The 20,038-nt window shown below is 46.8% G+C and overlaps 1 protein-coding gene across 3 annotated transcripts in view; it reads left to right on the forward strand.

The window, feature by feature from the left end:
* The window catches only part of SOBP (sine oculis binding protein homolog), a 158,304-nt gene extending 138,900 nt beyond the window's left edge, over positions 1 to 19,404 (forward strand). For 2 of the 3 annotated variants that reach the window (XM_045806954.2, XM_087865361.1), the window contains one exon: positions 17,465 to 19,404. The gene's annotated coding sequence lies outside the window, so the exon portion shown is untranslated. Of the gene's footprint in view, positions 1 to 28; positions 8,606 to 17,464 lie in introns of those variants that run through there. The other variant, XM_045806955.2, reaches the window with a different exon arrangement.
* The last annotated feature ends 634 nt before the right edge of the window (positions 19,405 to 20,038 follow it).

The following is a 20,038-nucleotide window of genomic DNA, read 5'->3' on the forward strand; positions in this document are numbered from 1 at the left end:
TCATGATTTTACCGTAGTTGTTTTACAGCTCACCTAGTGTGGTCACACAGTGTCATCGTTTTGATCCGACATCATTCCCATTTTACAGCTGAGGAAACTGAGTCACAGAATGTAGATGCCATGCCCAAGGTGACTTATTTAATGGTGAAGCCCAGTCTTGCACCTGACTTGAGACACTATCTACTTAATTAAACTTTTATGCTCATGCTCATCTCTGTAATTCACCCTGTTGAAGAAGAGGCCGGTGTGGGGAGGAGGAAGAGCTTAAGGGTCCCGGGACGGGGGGATTTAGACCCTTAAATGTTCAGTCGTGAGGTTACAAAGCTGTGGTAAAAGGTGAGCCAGGTCCCTTCCTGGAGGCTGGTAGGCTTATTGGCAGAAGGTCTCAATTCACCAAATTTCTCAAAAACCATGGATTCCATCTGCAAGATGAGAATAAAAACTTTCTTTACGTGCTTATGCCAACTGAACCCAGGCCACTAAGCCCCATTTCCCTGGCAGAGTGCTGGAAAAGTGGCCCATAGCTCCTGTTCAGGGAGTCTCTTCATGTTGTCATGAAGCATTCCCTAGGGCAGACCTCTGGCATTGTTGACCAGCTTGGCATTCTCTCCTTTTTGGGGCTCTGTGGCCTTCGCTGGTGGGTTGCTCACCTCTGCAGACAGTGGGAGGCTTTGACAGGAGAAAGGGCCACGCTGCCGAAGTGGCTGAGAGTACATATGTCTGACCTCATGAAGGGCATCCTGCTTCATGCCAAATGAGCTATTGATAATGAGTCCAGAATTCTAGTAAGGGGGAGAGGAGCTAGCATGTGTAGCATGTCCCCCAGAGCCAGATGCGGCCGCTTTTGATCCTCCCACCAGCTGGCAGAATCGGCGTCCTCTGTACCTTACCAAGGAGGAGGATAAGGCGTGGAGATGTTGTCCAAACGAGAGCTAGCAAGTGAGGGATGCAGTAATTAACTAGGCCTGCCAGACCGAGGCCCGCTATCCCAGAAGACAGCAAATGGGCTAACGTTCAGTTGAGGCTTATCAACGGCGTATGGAGAGAAAAGGAAGAGAAACGAACATTTATTGAGCACCTCACTTGTGCACAGCTCCTTCCGGGAGCTGGGGAGATACAGAGGGAATATGATGCGGTGCCTGCCCTCAAGACCCTTACAGTCTGCTGGGGATATAGGCCCGGGGAGGAAGGAACCCCGGGTAGAAGTGGACCTTGTAGGAAGGACAGTTGCTCATGTTTCTACGTGCAGACTCTCTTCTAAGTGTTTCTCAGTAGTAGTTATTTGGGTCTGGATCTCTACGATAATTACTGCTGTCTTCATTCTACTGAGGAGGAAACTGAGACACAGAAATGAAGTAATTTGCCCAAGATGACCAAGTTAGTGAGCAGTCAAGATTCAGATCTAGTCTTTCTGACTCTGGAGCTGCATTTTCTTTAAACCACTGTAAGAGAACAGGCTAAATGGTCCCTTTATTACCCTACTTGATGAAATTCTTTTATTCACCTTAGTTGTCTTGGGGAAGGTTCCTAGACAAAAAGCGTACCTACCAACTTCTCCAAGTGTTGAGGTGGTGTTCGATTCTTTTTTTTTTTTTTAACAGTGTGCAATTCTTGTTTTTCCAGCAACAAAAACACACCTAGAATGCCAGCCCGCTACTCCACAGGGGGAAATAGAAATGTGGACCAGAACACTTGATGTGGCGTGTCAGGACCATTGTCTCTAAGTTGGCGTATTTACATGGGCACCTGCCGACCTAACAGGCAGAGGTTTGTTTGGGAAGCACAGAGCCAGTGCCAGGGGGCTTGTTGGTTGGTGCAAGAAGGCTTTCCCAGTCACCATAGTTTGCGGTTTCCTTTTCCATCACTGACTTTGCCAGTAGGAGCAGAACACTAAAAATCAACTCCCCATCTTTCTTGGTTTTACATCTACAAGTTCTGCTGTCCAAAGACAGATGGACTCGGCGTTCTCGTAGTCACCTCAACTGAAAATGCCCCTGATGTCTCCACCAGAGTAATTTAATCTGGTTAATAAAGCAGTGAGCAACAGGAAGGTGTGGGACAAAGAAGTGATGGCCTTTAGAAAGCCAAAAATCATTGGGGATTGGAATTTTAAATATATTCTGATATCACTCATCCCAATGACGTTACTTGAGGAACGGGAGGGTGAACGATTTTACTACCATTACTGGAATGAGAAGTGACCAGGTCAAGAATAGTGCCACTGGTCCATGAGTAGCATGGGGCCCAAAGAACATAAAAGCATGAAATATATGATGGCTATTTGGATGATATATGTTGCTGAATAAAGAATCAGGCTAGGGTTTTGTATGTGGACCAGCATCGTTACTAAAAATATTAACCTGGCTTCAGCCAATTTCAGAAGGTGCAGTGACAAAATTGCCCATAGCCCCTTGAGATTGGAGAGTTCTTTTTATGATGGGTTCCCCAAGAAATGACAGCTTTTCTCTAAAGTCAGAGACACTCAGGCTTTGCCAAGCTCCAGCAGGGTGACAAGGCAAGTGATTTAAGATGGGGGAAGAACTGCCTCTCCTTCACTAAATCACAGTTCCTCTTGCCCTCTGGAGTTGCGTGTCATCTCGAAGCGCAGTCTCAACCCGCCGTAATTCACTCACATTCTCTGACCCTTCCTGATTTTCTGTGCACATGTGGAGCTGTTTTTCTTCAGTGCCTTCAGAAACCCAGCCCATTCATATGGTTGTGGAAATTGGAAATGCATCCGTTAAATAAAGGGCGGCATGGCTTTTGTGCCCTGACAGCACTGTTGGGGACGAGTTAAAGCCCAAGTGGAAAGCATTAAACTGGACTGTGTTGTGGACGCTGAGGTGCAGCTGAGTGATTTCTCCATGTGCTTGTTGGGGACTCACGCGTTATTTCTCTTGGAAAGTCTGTCGGTAACTTGTCAGGGATCTTCATCCTTTCCCCCTGTGCCTGCCATTCTCCTACTCTGTTACTGGTTTGTTTGTTTATCACTTTAAGCAGATTCAAAGCAGACTGTATCTTGAAATCAGTATCCAGGCAGCTACAGTTTTCTTCAAAGAAGCCATCATGTTTGCTAGTTCTTGGCAAATCCTAGGTTTGGTGCTCTTAGTTTTTGTTTTTTTGGGGTTCTTTTGTTGTTGTTGTTTTTTCCATTTTGAAGTGATTCTGTTCCTGGTTACCTGACTTCTTGCATCCTTCTTTGTTGATATGATTACAAATGATTTCAATGGGCAGATATTGTCTTAGATGCAGAACTAATTAAGTTTTAGTCAAAGATTTTCAAAGATTATAATCTTCCTTTAATCTTCAACTTTCAGGACTCCAAATACCAGTGCTGTAGCTTCTGTAGGCTGGAAAAAATATTCCCCCAAATAATAAGAAAAACAATGTATAAACATTTTCCAAACTATTCTATCCACAAAGAATTCCATTTGTAAATGGAATACTCCCTTCTTTGTCTTTGCCTTGGAGCTTGGGGGAATCGCTGTTTGTATTTGTACATTTTCTGAATTTCTACAGTTTACACTTGTTTATGGTACATTGGGGAGTTCAGAGTAACCATTTGCAAATGTTTGAAGATATTCAAAAGAGAATATCCCCCCCTCCTCGATTTTCCAGAGAAATGACATATTCTAAGTAAAATAATCAATGGAAAAAATGTGTACCATGAGTAACCTTTCCGCCCCCACTTTTTCCATCACCCTGGAGCAACAAGTCCATACAACTTCCCACCTTTGTGGCTTCCAGATTTTGGACATGTTTCTAAAACAGGAAGAAAATCTGGGACTCTTTTCCCTGGCTCCAATTCCACACTGCTCCCTTAGCCTCAGCAGCAAGAGCGCCTCCCACTTTTTGTTTTCTCTGGGAGAGCAGGAGGAGGCAGCCGTAGTTGTGGCTTCTTGGAGTTTAATTATTAGTCTGGTTATGGAGCCACAGTCCGGGAAGGATGACCTCAAGGTGGGGGGAGGGGTGCTGACCTCATCAGGAAAGCCCGAAGGGCGGAGGTGACAGGTAACTGTTTGCCAGTCTAGTTTCTCCAGCTGAGAAGTTTGCGAGAGTTGGCTGCCTGGCAAGTCAGGTCCATACATGGGAAGTAGCACTGTGGGTGCGTCCTATGAAGGACAGGAAAGAGAGGAAAACCTGAGAGCGAGGAGAGGAAATCGATCCCAGTGGGATGTGCTCAGATCCTCTGCCAGACTGGAGATGCTCAGTGTCCCGGTACTTGGTTACGGGCTGTGTGAACTGGCCATGTAATCCCTGACGTTCAAGGTTCGGCTGTCTGTTGGGATATAGAGGGCTGTCCACTGCCTGGTAGGGCTGATTCGCAGAGCCAGAGAGAAACGGCCAGGTTCGCATCACGGACACGTGTGATTGGGGAGGAGCTTTCTGTGATCATTCCAGACCCGTAGAGGAGACTTTTCTGGAATGCACAGGGTCAAGATCGGCCTTAGCCGCGTGTCGTTCAGTGCTGCTGGCTCTATTTTAACCCTTGCAACAAAGGGTGGAAGGAGGGTTTTAATGTGCAAGCATCTGGCTTTTGGATGTTATTTCAATCAGATTACGGTGGGATAGGAAATGATGTATGTGACCAGGTATTTACTTCTTTCAGATGTAGCCGTGACCCAGCAGGGCTGGGACTAGGGTGAGGTGAGAGAGTGCGCAGTGTGCAAACTTTAAAGAACTCAGTCTCAGGGGCGTGTAGGTGCTGTGCTAGTCCTGGCCTGGCTTCCAGGCCTTCCGGCTGATGCGGCTGCTCCCTCAAGCTGGTCTCCTGCTCCCTGGACTTGTCCATGGATGGCCTTCAGAGGCTCCCCCTGGAATCCCAGGGAAGTTTTATATACCTGTGCACAGAGGCATTTTCCCGGGAGGAGAGGTCTGTAGATTTTGGCTTCAGAAGTAGTATGCCTGATGCCTCTAAAGGATTATTTTATATTATCACGGAGCCATATCTGAGCTGGAATTTTTCTTGTCGCTCTGAGGAGGCCGATTTAATGGTTAAAGTTTCCCTTAAAACAGAATTATTTGTAGCAGATTTTGCCATGGGCCTAATATTGCAGACCACTGCTGTAGCTACGTGGCGTAGCACTTGCCTCCGGAAGATGGCCTTAGTGACAAAAGGCAAAAGACTCTAGACCTTCATATCCCGTGAGTGCAAGAAAAGGTAAGCAAGAAAAGAAACAAGCTAGAAATTCCCCAGCCCCTAGACTTTTGAAGTTTCTACTGTAGAGGGTGACGCTGTCCTTCAAGCTTCTACCCTGCTTTCGGGGCCGAGGGAGCAGAATGGCTAGCGCCCAGGAAGTGGACGGCTCCGTAAATACCAAGGCATTGTGGAGCTGTGTCTGGAAGCACTGCGCATTTTCCCCAGCTCCTTAGCCTGCTTCTTCACCTGGAGAGAGCGTGCTTGGAGAGGGGAAAGCATTCGATCACCTATTAACAAGCCATTGCTCTGAAAGGCACTGGAAAGAAACTCCCTGTCTGATTTCCAACCAGTCATTCCCTTGCCAGCCTGAGCGGCTGCCTGGGCATCATGGTTCAACCACTTACACCTACCCTCACGCAGACAAGCGTTAAGTAGAGAGGCAGAGGTGTTTGAGGACCAAAATACACTACAGCCCGGGACACTTACCTCATGTAGTGAAACACGTCCACCCCCAGCGTGCTGCCTTTTCCAGAGTCTCTTGTCAAAGAGATTGTGCCAGAGGGACAGAGGAGGCCATTCTGTTTCCCTTCACCCCATCCTGCACAGAATTATTGTGTATTCTTCAGTTGCCGGTCGAAATGGGTAGCACTTCATACGTGAATGTGTGTTAAGGTAATGCATTCTGCATGTGTAAACTTTTTGTGTTTAATGCCTCAAAAGCATAAAAGGAATCCATTTCAGAGAAACAAATAAATTAGCCTTAAAAGATAAATGATGTAATGCTGGCATCATTTAACAGGGTCCCATTCTCATGGAAAAGGGGTAAATGCCATCTCAGACGCCAGCTCTAAATGTCAACCGCATAGAGCTCTTCTCCAAATTCGTGGATTTCTACATTCTGCCTGACAAACAAGTGGGGTGGGGTCCGGACTGAGAACGTGAGGCCATCCACAAAGAGGGAGAAAACACACACACACAGATTATTTCAAGGGTCATTTAAAACACGAACAACCAAAACTAGAAATCAGCCTCTCATGCTTTAGAATAGCTCCTGAGTGCAGGACACATTCTTAGATAGGAAACCAGTCAAGTTGCCCACAATGTCTTTTAACTCTTCGCTCCCCGTACTGAGCTATGGGCATAAGCAACAGCTTGTGTGTTGCAGTTTTACCAAGTTTCCCCAGTGCCTTTCCTGAATAGGGAGAAGGGAACTGCCTTTCCACGGAGCCGCGGGGTCCAGACTGTGACGAATCAAAGCTACCCAGCGCTCCCCAGCCTCATTCCACTCAGCTCTCGGCTGTGCTGCTGGATGTCTCATCATTTCCCCCCTTTGAACCTCCGGTGTGTTGTCTCTCGTTGATAGCAAGCTGTGTTTTGTTTCGGGTAAAAAGGGAGGTAAGAATGTGACTGATAGCATTCACGGAACAGGAGGGAGAGACACACTTTATGGACTCATTTGATATGAACCATTGACCTAACATCCCAAAAATGCAATTAAAAATATATCTCTCTCTCTCATTTGCATGGCTTATTTCCCCAGACATGTTTTTGGTATTGAAAATGAATGGTATTCCCATACAACATGTGTCTCAATTTGTAATGATATCCTCCTTGCAGCTGGCTGAGTCCTCGAAGTGTTTCTAAAACGTTACTGTCTTAAATATGAGCCAACCTACACTAACAAATTATCTAGAAGCAAAGTGGCTAAGCTGCATTTGGTGAGAGAAAGGGAAACCCTATATTTCATCCTTCAACTCTTGTTTTGGAAATTCAGCTTGTAACGTGATCTTTTTCTAAGGAAATCTACACACGCACACTTTAAAAATTGTGCAGATTGGGTGTTGTGGGAGCAAGAACGATCAGGTTTAAGTTTCTCTGCAAAGTTCTGCGTCCCATCAACAAGCCCTTTTGATATTTTAAACCCATATTTAGAGTAATTTCAAGATATTTGGAGCACATGTGGTTAAATGTAAAACTTTGTCATGATTTGCTAGATGCTTATACTTTAAATATTTATAAGCCATTTTTAAGTACTTTATCCAAAAGCTTTCTCCCCCTGGAATACTATAATTGAGTGGTATCTGAGCATCGTTATATGGAGAAGACACGGGGTGAAGTCACTGCAGCATGCATGCACGTTCTTCCTGCTTTTCTGGTTTTAATTCAAATGCTATTTTTAGTACATGTCGCTTATTTAAAAAATGTATAAAAAAATCATAAACAGGGTTGGTTGTCTGATTTTAAAAAAATTACCCAGCTCTTCCAAAGGTAAAATGTTCAACTTGAGTCGCGTTGTGTCTCGCCTCTTTGTCTTATCCTAGGAGTAATTAGTAACACTTTTCAGTAGAGCGTTGGATCTGAATCTGTGGCCACATGAGTTTAAAGTGTCATATCGTTCCTCTGAAGTGTTTTAGGGGAAATTTATTGGTGGTTAGATTGAACTCTTTATTATTCACCTTTAGCCGTCTCGGAAACTAAGACCTAGGGTTCTGTCTTTATCAGAGGTAGTCTGTCCACTACATATGAAAAAGAGGAGAGAAAAACAAAACAAAACAAACTTTTTCCGCACTCAGAATCCATTTAAGCTTCAGAGGTTATAAATTTCAAACTCACCACAGGCCTCTGGGGCTCACACTCTTTTATGGCTGGCAAAATACAACTTTCTGGTAAGAACGGGGAAAAGAAGGCTTAAAAAGGCTCATAAACTCGCTTGGACATCTCATAGCTCTTACCAAACAGCATTTTCATGAGTTAAGTGTAAATGAGTCAGAAACATATAGATTGAATTTCTTTTAAAATACACATGGGTTTAAAAATTAAGGCCAAAGTGCTTGGCAAAATAAGTTTTGGGTTTAGCCAAACCCCAAATGTTTGAAAAAAATATTTCTACAATTTGCCAAACCAAAAATACATCCAGGTCCCTCCATTCCTCTCATTTAATACGATGGCATCATAAACATGGACTTAATGTCATTTTCACATCCACCAAGGTTTGAGCAACATGAATCCTAAATGTTAATTAAAAAACTATGAAAAATTTTGGAAAAACATTATGGCTCTGCAAATGAAGATGAGGGGCCACCGGTTCAGATTTCTGATTTCGACAGCACTCCTTACTGTCTGATCTTCTGATCAACTTGTTCTCTGTCTCAGCTGTGTATGTGCGTGTGTGTGTGTGTGTGTGTGTGTGTGTGTGGCCTATGCAGAGGAATAATAGCTTTTAAAAAATTCTGTATTGGAGTTCTTAATTTATACTTAATTCATATTTTATAGTCCATAAACTTAATAAATACCCAATCACATCCAAACAGAGGGAGGCAGTCCCCTTTCACTTACTGATAGAGATGGTCTTCATGTCGTTCTCTAGAGAATAAAACATATCCATTTTTAACTAATGATATCTAATATTGACTTTGTGCAGGGACACTGTTGTCAGGAGATACAGGGAAGGAAGGAAGGAAGGAAGGAAGGAAGGAAGGAAGGAAGGAAGGAAGGAAGGAAGGAAGGAAGGAAGGAAGGAAGGAAGGAAGGAAAGAAGGAAGGGAGGGGTAGGGAGGGAGGGAAGGAGGGAGAAGGAAGGAAGGGAAAAGACTGCTGTAACCGAGTTTCTAGCTCAGGGCTGGCCCACTGGGGATGCAGGTATTCGCTGAATAAATGAGAAGAGTCCCGGGAGAGCAACAGCAAATGGAATTACCCTGAGAGGGTTCCATAAAGCACGTGAGTTCGGGGTCAGGTCCTAAGTCCGGGGAGCAGCCCGGACTGGCATTCGGCAGTGTAAGGCCAGGGAGTGCAATAGGATGTCAAAAGCCACAGAGGCAGAGGCGAGTGAGCCCCGTTAGGGATGACCCCGCCCCCCACCTTTGCCTGGCCGGAGCAAAGCCCTAAGGCAGAGGGAGAGGAGCCCCGGAGGCTGGAGGAGGGCAGTAAATGGGGGAGCAGGAGGTTGTGGGATGGGTGCTCCCTGCGTTAGGCAACGTCACCCCGACCTCGAGCGGAGGAGTGACAGCGTGAAATCTGTGTTGGAGGAAAATTACTTTAGCAGCTGTTCGCAGACTGAAAGGAAGCAAGAGAAAGACTGGCATCACTAAAGCTGGTCGCTGCATTCTGATGACAGGCTAATTACCAGGGGTGGGTGCTAACCGTTGAGGGATGTTATCGCTAGTGCGGGGCGGAGGCGGCCACGTGTGTACTGTAAGCGCATACAGCGTGGTAGCGGCGCCACGGGAGGAGGACCCTTGTGTCCGGCCTGGGCCTCGAGAGGCTTCCCAGCATGTAGTGGGAGCAAGCCTCACCACTGACAGGCCATGTGTACGTCCCGTCGGGGGTGCTGGCCGGCCGCAGAGTGCTGCAGAAACAGGGCCCGGCCAGCCAACCAGGCGTGGCGTGGGCTGTGGGCCGCGGCTCTTGGGCCACGGAGGCAGGCCGTGCGCTCCGGGCGGAGGACGGCCCTGCTGATGAGCACGGAGCCTGCACCGTGGCCTCAGGGACACCCAGACGCTCTGGTCTTGGACGGAGGAGCAGTCCTCACGCTTGGGCGGCCGGCTCTACCTGAGACAGCTTCTGAGATGCCCACGGCAGCTGAACCCCCTCCCCCAGGGCCTGCAGGGCCTGTCAGGGGAGGGGGACAGCTTTTGGAGATGTCCTTCTATCTTCTTAACTTCCCATGCCATAGACCTTCTTCTGAAGCACCCACGTGTGGTGACAGTGGCTTTCCGGTGGTGAAGGTAGGCAGTGGTGTGGTTTCGTGGCAAAGAACATCTGCTCTGGAGTTCGGCCAGCCTGGGTCCAGATCCCGGCAGAGCCGTTTCGTAGGTGAGGAAGGAAGCGCCTCGTCTCCTCTAGGTCGCCAGTAGCAATCACACTGCTGTGAGGGGTAGGTAAGAAAACATGGACAGCGGGCACATCACAGGTGTCCTAGAGCCGGCAGCTACTGTCCCTATTAGAAAGGCTGCAAGGCCTGGGAGAAGACCATGGGGCTGGAGTGAGAGCTGCTTGGATTTGAAAACTGGCTGTATCGCTTACTAGCTGTGAGAGTTTGGATACGCTTTATAACCTCTTGTGCCTGTACTCTGATCAAATGTGTCCGCTAATATTTATCGAGCACACTCTATACATAGGCAGTGTTCAAATGTTACATGCCCACAACAACCCTAGGGGATACCATTAGTAAACCCATTTTACAGTTGAAGTAACTGACGCACGGAGAGGCTAAGTCTCCTACCCAGTATCATTGGTCAGTCAGCGACAGTGCTGGGATCTGACAGGCGGCCGGATTCCAGAGTCCCCATGCAAAATTGCTGAGCACGTCTCATGCGCAAGGAAAATGAAGATAGTAGCCCCTACCTCAGCGTCATCAGGCTCCGGTGTGGATAACCTGGGTGAAAGTGCCCAGGTGGTACCTGGCATGTAGTAGGTGCTTGCTAAAAGAATTGTCATGGTGGCCCCTGCAGCTCAGAACTTGCTTCCCTTGGATGTGTAATGGAAGGTAAGGAAACGCTTCCACGCTGTCAACCTTGGAGGTTAGGGAAACCATTCCAGAAATTCTAAGATGTCTGGTTCAACTTTTTCAAGTAGAGACTGGGACAAACATGAGCAAATGCCCAAGGTCAGAGTGGCATAGCCAGCATTAGAACCTGAGTCCTCATCTGCCTTTCCTCTCAGTGGGACACAAGATACGACCAAAGCTGCTTGAGTTACATGCCCCGTGCCAAGAGCCAGAGGCATGTTTTTGCCACCCGTGGTATCGCTTCCTCACGTTGGGCAGCTGATCTCGGAGAGGAAATGAGTTGTACGTCAACATCTGGGGTTGGGAGGGTGAAGGGTGCAGGGAAGCAATTATTAACCACACTCTCCCTCTCCTTGGCTGCTTGGGGGTGGGGGTGGGGCGGTGGGGCGTCAGTATGCTTGCTCTGGTTTTGTACAGCGGACTTAGTTTCCACGAATACGAAGCCTCTCCCTCTCTCTCGGTATCTCCGACTCTCCTTCCCACTCCCTCTACTCATGGCCTGGTTGTAAAGAAGAGATAAAGTGCCAGAAAGACCACCTTTCCAGATCCCGCCTAAAATCCTAAAATTTACTCTTGCACTGTAAACCATAGCTACTTGCCACAGAAAGCTGCTTTTTGCTCTAGGATCTTTTTCTTCTTTTTTTAACCTAGAATGCCTATGTTCAGATAATACAGATACAGAGAAATAACAAACTCAATCTTAATACAATAAACATCTACTTTTTTTTTGTCCAAGGCAGAATTTTTAGAAGGCACATGAACCAGCATTAGCTAGTTTGTGTATCAGATGCTACTTGAATGAAATGTAATTATAATTTCTTATCGAATAACTTCTCAGAGTTCTTGTTTGTAAAGCAAAAGAGCTGGACTGTGTATGTCTCTAGGGCCCCTGAGGGCCCTGACACTGCCACCCCCACTTGTCGGGAGGGAAGGGGAGAGATGAAACCCCGGACTGGGGGAAGCACTCTCTGGACGGGACCGTGGAGCTTGGGGTCATAGGAGCTGGACTCAACCCACTCTGCCCCTTTCTGGCTAGTGACCTTGACCAAGTAAGCTCCTTATCCTTCCTAGGAAAGTTTCCTCGTCTGCAAAATGGGGACAATAATAAATACTTAAGTAGCATTGTTGTTTCAATGAAATAAGTGTATAAGTGAAATAAGTATATAAAATATGCTTGTTTTCAAGTGAAGTAAGTATATAAAAGTGCCTAGGGCAGTATTTGATATACAGTAGGTGCTCACTAAAATTTGGCTTCTTTCTTCGGAAAAAATGCAGCTTTCCCAAACCATAACGGAAGGGCTCAGTCCTAAAAGCCAGGGGCCTAGAGCTCTGGCTCATCGTCAAAATTTCCTGCAGAACATTAGCTATATTATGTAAGGCTCCTTTTTAAAATTTTTCTCTTTCGTGAATGGATGTAGCCACCAGCTCCAGTGTGTTAACAAAAATGTACTCATGAATCCCCGCATGCTTTTAGGAAAGGACCGGACAGGGTCATTTGGTTTGCTTAAACTCCCAGGTTCCAGAAATGATTTGAGGTATTTAAAGAAGATCAGTTGTCCAGGATAAAGAAAAGGACTTGTATGAGTACACAAGATGGGGTTCCCTGGCTGAGGGTTCTTTGTTCCCTAGGAACTTTTAGAGGTTAGCAAGAAATAGCAGTGACCACTTATGAGAATAAACAGGCCTCTCTACCCATTTAACTCATAGAACCAGCCAGTCTAAGAAAACCAAAATTTTAAATTGTCCGACAAAGAATTAAAGACGGAGTTATCCCAGTAGGTGGTCTTATATTGTTGTGATTTTTATTGATTAAAGAATAAAATAGGAGATATTGCTAAAGGAGAAAATTATAAAAAAGAAAAGCAAGGCCCGATGTTTGGCTTAATTTTTTTTTCTGTTAAATATACATGAGCCTTGGCTTATCAGAGCCGCGGGGAGGGCAGTGCCCTGGCGATGAGGTTGTTGTTTAACTGAAGCTCACCCTCGGCTCCCACACCTCTCTTCCCACCACTGGTCATGTCCCATGGCAATCAAACCAGGAAGGGGAAGGGATGTTTTTCAGTGACTTTCACCAACAAATGAGCCGTAAGAAAAGAGGTGCCATCCACTTCATAAATGAAAACCGTTTCTTGGTAAAAGCCGTTTCAAAACTTCACGAAGCAATGGTTGATGGGGGATAGAAGGAACCATTTTTTGGCAAAACCTCACCAAGCTGCAGTCTTTTCTGGAAGGGCACGCCGTGGAGACCACTATCTGGCATCACACTTGGGTTTATCAGCTAACGCAGGTGACTGTGCTCATTGACCGCAGGGCCCTACTCTTGTGAGTGTCCCAGAATAGCTGCGGCTACCTGAGAGCAGTTCAGTCCTCAGGGACTCATTATTGTCCCAGATAAACAGCGTGGCCGAAGCCAGCACGTAATGGCTGTATTTAACCGTGATAAGTGATGGGCCGACGTGCCCGAGTGAGCGGCATCACTGCAGGGCTCCGGTCGATGGACAAAGGCCAGTCGGCTCAGCAGTGGGCATTTCTTGCACATCGTAGAGTTGATGGCACAGAGTTGTAGACTCTGGGAGTAAATATGGCAGACACGGGGAGCTTGCCTTCTGAACAGGTAAGACACGACCGACACCCAGGATTTTGATTATGCTAATAACAAAGGTATTTGAGGAAAGGAAGAATAAAAGTTTGGAAAATGGATTAGATAAATCGAGGCAGGCTTCCCAGCAGAGGTGGGACTCTTGTACCATGGAGGGACCAGCTTGCAAATGTTGGGATGGAGGATAAGACAAACATTTTTCTCTGGACACACATTTACTTTTGGGAGTGGTTGAGTAGAAATTATAAAATTTCCTTTTGAACACACCCAGCGTAAATCTTAGACTGTAAAAGCCAAAGAAGAAAAGGTGAGAATGGTCGTATTTTGACAGTATCAACATTGAAAAAATTTATTAGTACTCAGGCACATTTTTTGTTCTCTGTAGTTCTCTGAAAATTCTTGTGTGGTAAAGGAGGGTGAGCAACTCAATCACATTCTTAGCAATGCTTTCCTGATGTATAAAAGGAAAAGAGGTGGTTCAGTCAGTTAAGCGTCCAACTCTTGATCTCAGCTCAAGTCTTGATCTCAGGGTTGTGAGGTCAAGCCCTACATTGGGCTCCACACTTGGTGTGGAGCCTACTTATATAAAAAGGAAAAAAGAAAAGAAAAGTGCTAGGCAGGCAGATGGAAACCATGCATTGTGGAGCCGGTCTTCAAACACGGTCCATGCATGGTATATGGGATGGGCTGTGTGCGTGTGCTAGTCCACGTAACAGGACCCTGGGTTGTCCTGCCTTGAGATGAACCCCCAACTCACAGGAAAACCCAAATGTGAGGCACAAGAATAGCCACTTCTCCAGAATTCCCTGCATTAAGGGACACTCCAGAATTCTCTGCCAGAGAGCTGTGTGTGTGTGTGTGTGTGTGTGTGTGTGTGTGTGTGTGTGTGTTTAAAAGGAGTCTCTGAAACTTTGGGCTTTGGAGTTCAGAAATTAATAGTCTTCCTTATGTTATGTTCAAGTTTATAATCCTGCATTATTGACACTGGCTTTGGTCCAAAAATCCTACAGTCACAGAACTTGAGAGCTGGAAGATAGGATAGAAAATCTCACTGAGGCACCCATTTCACAGAAGAAGAATCAAGGCTGGGGGAGGTTAAGGAAGGGGACAGGCTGGACTGTAACTTGTGTCTCTGTCTCATTTATCATAGTAATTTCCCCTTTGTTCAGATCAAGAAATTGAGACTGGATGGGTTTCCCCTAAGATCCCTCTGCTCGGCAAGGGCGAAGTAGGAAGTGGCTCGGGCTCTGGAGCTCCCTCACGATCGCTTTCCCAAACTGCAAACTTGTTTCCTCCCCGCTCTTGAGTTTCATACTCTGCATACAGGTCACTTCAGGAGGGTGAAGCCCAAGCTTGGTTCTTCAATGTCATTGATTCCAGTCTGTTCCCGTGTCTCCAACAAGGGGGCCGCTCTGAACCGGTCAGAGTCACGGGAACAAATGAGGATGACCTCTCTCCCACCCCGTCCTCGAACGTTACCAGCAGACAGGGACTTGTACTGCCACCATCTGGCCTTTGTGGGTGTCCCAGACATGGCAAGTATGTGGCGAGAGGGAAGGAAACAGCACAAATTGTCTACTTTGCCATTCTCTTAAAATAAGCTCGGTGTGAGGAGGCTTTCAGAGCAGCAGGAATGGGGCTGCAAAAAATAGAGTGTGGTGCAGCTGCACCCTTTAGAACTTGGGGGGAAAACACATATTATTTACCAGACAATAATAGATACCAGAGAATAATAATGATTATTATAGTGTTTGGGATGGCAAACGCTGTAGTTAAGGTTCCAGAATGGCTCTCATTATAATCCCGTTTTCCCAGTCCCTTATGAAAGCCTTGAAATTTTCTCCAAGTAGGCTGATGCTGTCCATGTTTGGCCTTTGTCCAAAGGTGATTTGAATATAAAGAAACTCACTTGAGAAATATTCCTCTTTTTGAGGTCATGATTACATTAAAGAAAAAAAAGCCACATCCTTGAAAAAGCAATTACGGCATTCTTAAGGAAGTCATTCAAAATGGCGGTGTTTCCCAGTCACTGGAAGAAAGCGTTAAATGTTTCTTTTTTTTTTTTTTTTCCTTTTCCTTTTTAAAGAAAGGATTCAGAGGCCCCCTCTGACTATAAGATTTGGTCACTCTTGGTCCCAAGCCCAGAGGTGGGGACGGTTTTCCTCCCTCCACAGCAAGCTCCAGGCTGTGCTCCCTAAACGGAAAAGAACTGCCCCAGAAGAAGCTACACTTGTGTCTTTGGATCCATTTGTGATTTCTGAGGCTCCTTTCCAATTCTTTATGACCTCTCATTTGATAGTGGCTCTGGATTTTTATTTCTGTATCCCTTCTTGCCATTATTTCATTCCCCAAAAAAAAAAAAGAAAGAAAGAAAGAAGGAAAGGAGAGAGAGACAAGAAAGAACTAAAAATGAGCTCTTTATTCAGAGATAAATATCCACATTTCCAAATCTGACCATGCCAAATGAAAAGGTTTCCATGGCCTTGTAATTCCACCCCCATTGCATATTTGTGGTGTTTTGCATTTTCACTTTGGTTATTTAATATACATATTAAATACACACGGATCTGGTGATTTAATGTGATTTGGGGAACTCAGGCATTTCCTGTCATGCACATTCAGATTTTCAGACCTTGTTTTTGGCTGATCATTATTATCGTTACCATTAACACCAGGACTTGGAGAGCAGGGTTTAAAGCACAAGCTTGTATTTAGTCCTCCCAACGGGCATTTTGACCTCCTCATACTTGTGCTGAATTCATGCTACAGACACCCTGAGCAAGTGTGCACGTCTCTTTGTGGCCTCTTTTTCTTCATCTATAACATGCGGAAATTATATCATCTCTGGGGTCCCTTCAAGTTTTCAATTCTATCACCTCTGTGTAATTATTTGTTCGTTCTTCTAGGAATAATCTCAACAGTTGTAAAGATGTTTACGAGTCCTCTGTCATCACCTCATGTTAGATTTTACCCATTCCCATCTTTTTTTTTTTTAAGATTTTTTTTTAAGATTTTTTATTTATTTATTCGACAGAGGTAGAGACAGCCAGCGAGAGAGGGAACACAAGCAGGGGGAGTGGGAGAGGAAGAAGCAGGCTCATAGCCGAGGAGCCTGATGTGGGGCTCGATCCCATAACGCCGGGATCACGCCCTGAGCTGAAGGCAGATGCTTTTAACCACTGTGCCACCCAGGCGCCCCACCAATTCCCATTTCTGTCATCCTCACGTTTCAGCAGGAAAGAAAAAGGGTTGTTTTGAGGGAATGAGGGACGGGAGCTGCTTGACCCTCATTCACTTGACATCCATGTGTCTAGCAGAACTGGGGGCTGGGTGTGGAGATGTGGGCCAAACAGACACGGCCCCAAACCTCAGGGACTTTACAGTTTGGTTGGCCGACTTCTAAGTGGCTGTTTACTAGGAGTCACTGAGTGTCCTCAGGAGGTTATATTTCAGACCAGTAGGGACGGAGAGGCAGAGCCTAACATCCGCGGTAAAAGCTGGGGTGGGCCTTCTCCGGAGATTGGCTTTCCTGGTGAGCCATCCCGTTTGGAGCCTCCGCCCTGGCATCCCGAGGCCCTGGTGGTGTCGTGTCTCCCAGTCTCGTGCTGCTGTTCGGTTTGGAGGTCGAGCGATGGGCATGGCTCACCGTTGTCAGGCAAGACCCAGGGGAGGGGCGTTTCTTCCAGCGCGGTCGCCTCTGCGGGCCACCTCTGAAGAGGGGCCTGTGTGTCCGCGGTAACGTTCACGTGCTGCAGAGTGACTCTGGGCTTTCCTCCTTCGCAGCCAACGCCAGAGCTGTTACGTGGAGTGCAGGGGTGAGGTCTGGAGCTCCAGGGCCCCCTGCTGACCTTGCCTCGCTTTGGGGTGACCTTGGGCAATTCGAAAGAGCTGCCAGCTGGGCGTGCAGGACGGTGGAGGGCGAAGGTTGCCTGGTGGCAGGGGGTGCTGTCGTGGTCTTGGGGGGAGCGCGTGGCACGCCGGCTCCGTGTGGTATTCCAAGGAGCGAGTCGGGTTTCATTTCCTCGCACAAAGCTGGCAGGGCGGACCCTGAGCAGAACTGTGAATTAAAGACACGTCAAAGTCATGCTGTGCTGCTCTCGTGGGGACTCGTCAGAGGTCGGGCCTCCGCGCCTCTGACTCCTGCCTGGGTTCTCCCGCTCGGGGTGGGGGTGGGATTTGATCCCGTGGACTCTGACGGCCCCTTCTTCTCTTTCTCCAGGAACGCTCACGCACAGGGTACCTTGCGCGGCGAGAGGGCGCAGAGCAAACCATGTCCCGCCATCCAGTGACACCAGCTGGTCAGCTCACCACCCCCTCTGGCTAAAACTCAAACAAATAAAGCCGCTTCCTGTCATTAAGCATCTCAGAGGAAGCAGCCCTCCCTCGGTGGCCTCCAGCCCAGAGAAGCCAGCACGTCTTGGACCTACCCCGCGGCCCAGCCTTCCCGCGGCCCAGCCTTCCCGCGGCCACCGTCTCTGCTTCTCCCCAGAGGAACTTAGGGATTTCGCCCCTGGTTTTAGACAAACAAAACACCGACAAGCCACAAGGACCAACGTAGGTATTCTCCCCGCTCCATCTTCAAGGCTCGGAGGGTGAGGCTGGAAGATGATACGAATTTGAAAACAAAAATCTTTTTTTAGTCATTTTAAAAACTGCTGTGGTTTTGCTGCTACACTAAGAATTGTGATTTGCATTGTACGGTTTTGGACCTATACTGTTCACGTTTTGAAGGCGGAGAGGGATCGTACTGGAGTCCCAACACTTCGGCGTCGTCTCTGTCCTGCCCAGGATGCACTTTTAAATGAAGAGTTAGAATATTTTATTGGCTAATATACTTTTCTTGTTATTTTTACAAAGGCCACCTTTATCCTTTTTAATGCCATATTTTCAGTGTTACACTTTTATGGCTTTTAATTTTCGATTTGACAGATGTAAGAAGCAGCATGAATAGTTTATACTGTGGTTTTTCAGAGACTGAATGCCAAGAGAACTCGGTAAATGTTTATTCTTCTCAGCTTTCTCTTTAAATTCTCCTAAATAGCGCCCCATTTGGGAACAGAGCAAGAGTGTTGAACTGAAGACCAAAATGCCCTCAAGGTGTAAAATAATCCGAGGGGGACTATTTGCTGGGCGTCACGAAAGACTTGGATGAAATTTCAACCCTGACGGTTTTCGGCGGTCCAGGAAGTCAGTGAAGCAATCTCTCTATACGCAGAGTCCTTTCATGATAATTAGAATGGTATGGACGAACCAGTGAAAACAAGAGGGAAAGTGAGAAAGATCACCCATGATTCTGTTTCACTGTTTGCTTTCTCCTGTCATGGTTAAGAGAAATGTGCAATCCGATCCTCAGTCAGTGGGTGGAGGATAACAGGGTAGATTCTCTTGTGTGCACTTGTACAGTTGTAGCTGCGAGTCCGGAAGTCCTGCAGAGCATGTGTACCGACGCTGAGTTGGTGAGACAGTCGTGGAGTAGCCCATTCTGACGAGTACAGGAAAAAAAAAAAAAAAAAGCAAAAAAAGAGAAAAAATAAGAAAAAAATCAAAAAAAGAAGAAAACTAAAAAAAAAAATCAAATCACCTTGTGATTCAGTGTATCTGTTTACTAACTCAGATAAAGCAATTGTTCCCCCTTGAGGGGTCCAGGTGCCCCCGCCCACTCAGCGGCCGCGGGAGGCAGGAGGGGTGGCAGGCGGCGGGCGGGTGAGGCCAGGACAGCGTCGTGCTGGCCTTGAAGCACCGCGGCCCGTGGACGCCGTGTACATACTGTATTTCTATATTCTCCTTTGTACAGTCACGTAACAAGTCAAGCTACTGTTTTACAGGTGCTCCTTATTTATTAGAGCTGTGAGAGCTTGGGGGACACACCTGGCGAGCGAGCTCGCTTTTTAAAAATGAAATTGGGGGGCAGGGGAAGGGAGGCGGGAGGGAGGGGAAGCTCGAAAGCCCAGGGAGAGATTTATAAAAGAGAACACAAGGAAAACTTCCAGCAACAAATTAAACAAACCCCAACACCAACCCCCCCAACTCGCCCGCAGGAAGCAGCAGCCCCTCCCCTGGGTGCTCACTTCCCTGCGGGGCTCCCAACATTCTCCTCTCTCCCTGACTGGTGTCAGCTTCATCAAACAAAAATAAATCTCTAAGAAAAAAATGCACTTACATGTGCTTATTTTGCTTTTCTCATTATTATGACTATTGTTGTTATTTTCCTTGTTACAGAACGTGCTCATTTCTCCACCCCCCCCCCGGGAAAAAAATTTCAAAAAATAAAGTTAGTATGTTTTAAAGGAGGCTGAGATATAGGGGTGACGTTGGCCTTGCCGACCTGCTGTGTATCATGCTTGTGTACAAACAAGGGCCCACTGGCCTGTTCGAGGGTCTGCTTCCCCTGCATGCCCTTTGCTGACAACACGAAGGGACGTGCGCGGTGAGGTCCTGGGCCTGTAGACTGTGTATCCCTCCCACCTGCCCTCCCAGTCCCGATCAGGGTTGGCTTTTTGTTCGTTTGTTTGTTTCTGGCTCCAAGGAGCACCATCCAGGGGTTGCAGACCTCCCCTGCGGGCTTCATTCCCACCAGGACACCATCTCAACCCTCAGGGCTGGGAGATGTTTTTCCTTCAACTTGACCTGAATGGATGGGTCAATCTGGTTTCTCCTTGGTACCTGAATTAAACATTGGAGAACTTCTAAGGTGGATAGTACGTTAGTACCTAGTTCTAGCCTGTGTCACCCCGTCACATCCTCTTATTCTGCTTGTGAAAAAAACTGAAGCCTAGAGAGGTGAACTGACTTG

Source organism: Ursus americanus, chromosome 11 (genome assembly GCF_024610735.1).
Source record: "Ursus americanus isolate L20-20 chromosome 11, mUrsAme1.1.p, whole genome shotgun sequence".
Classification (NCBI taxonomy): domain Eukaryota; kingdom Metazoa; phylum Chordata; class Mammalia; order Carnivora; family Ursidae; genus Ursus; species Ursus americanus.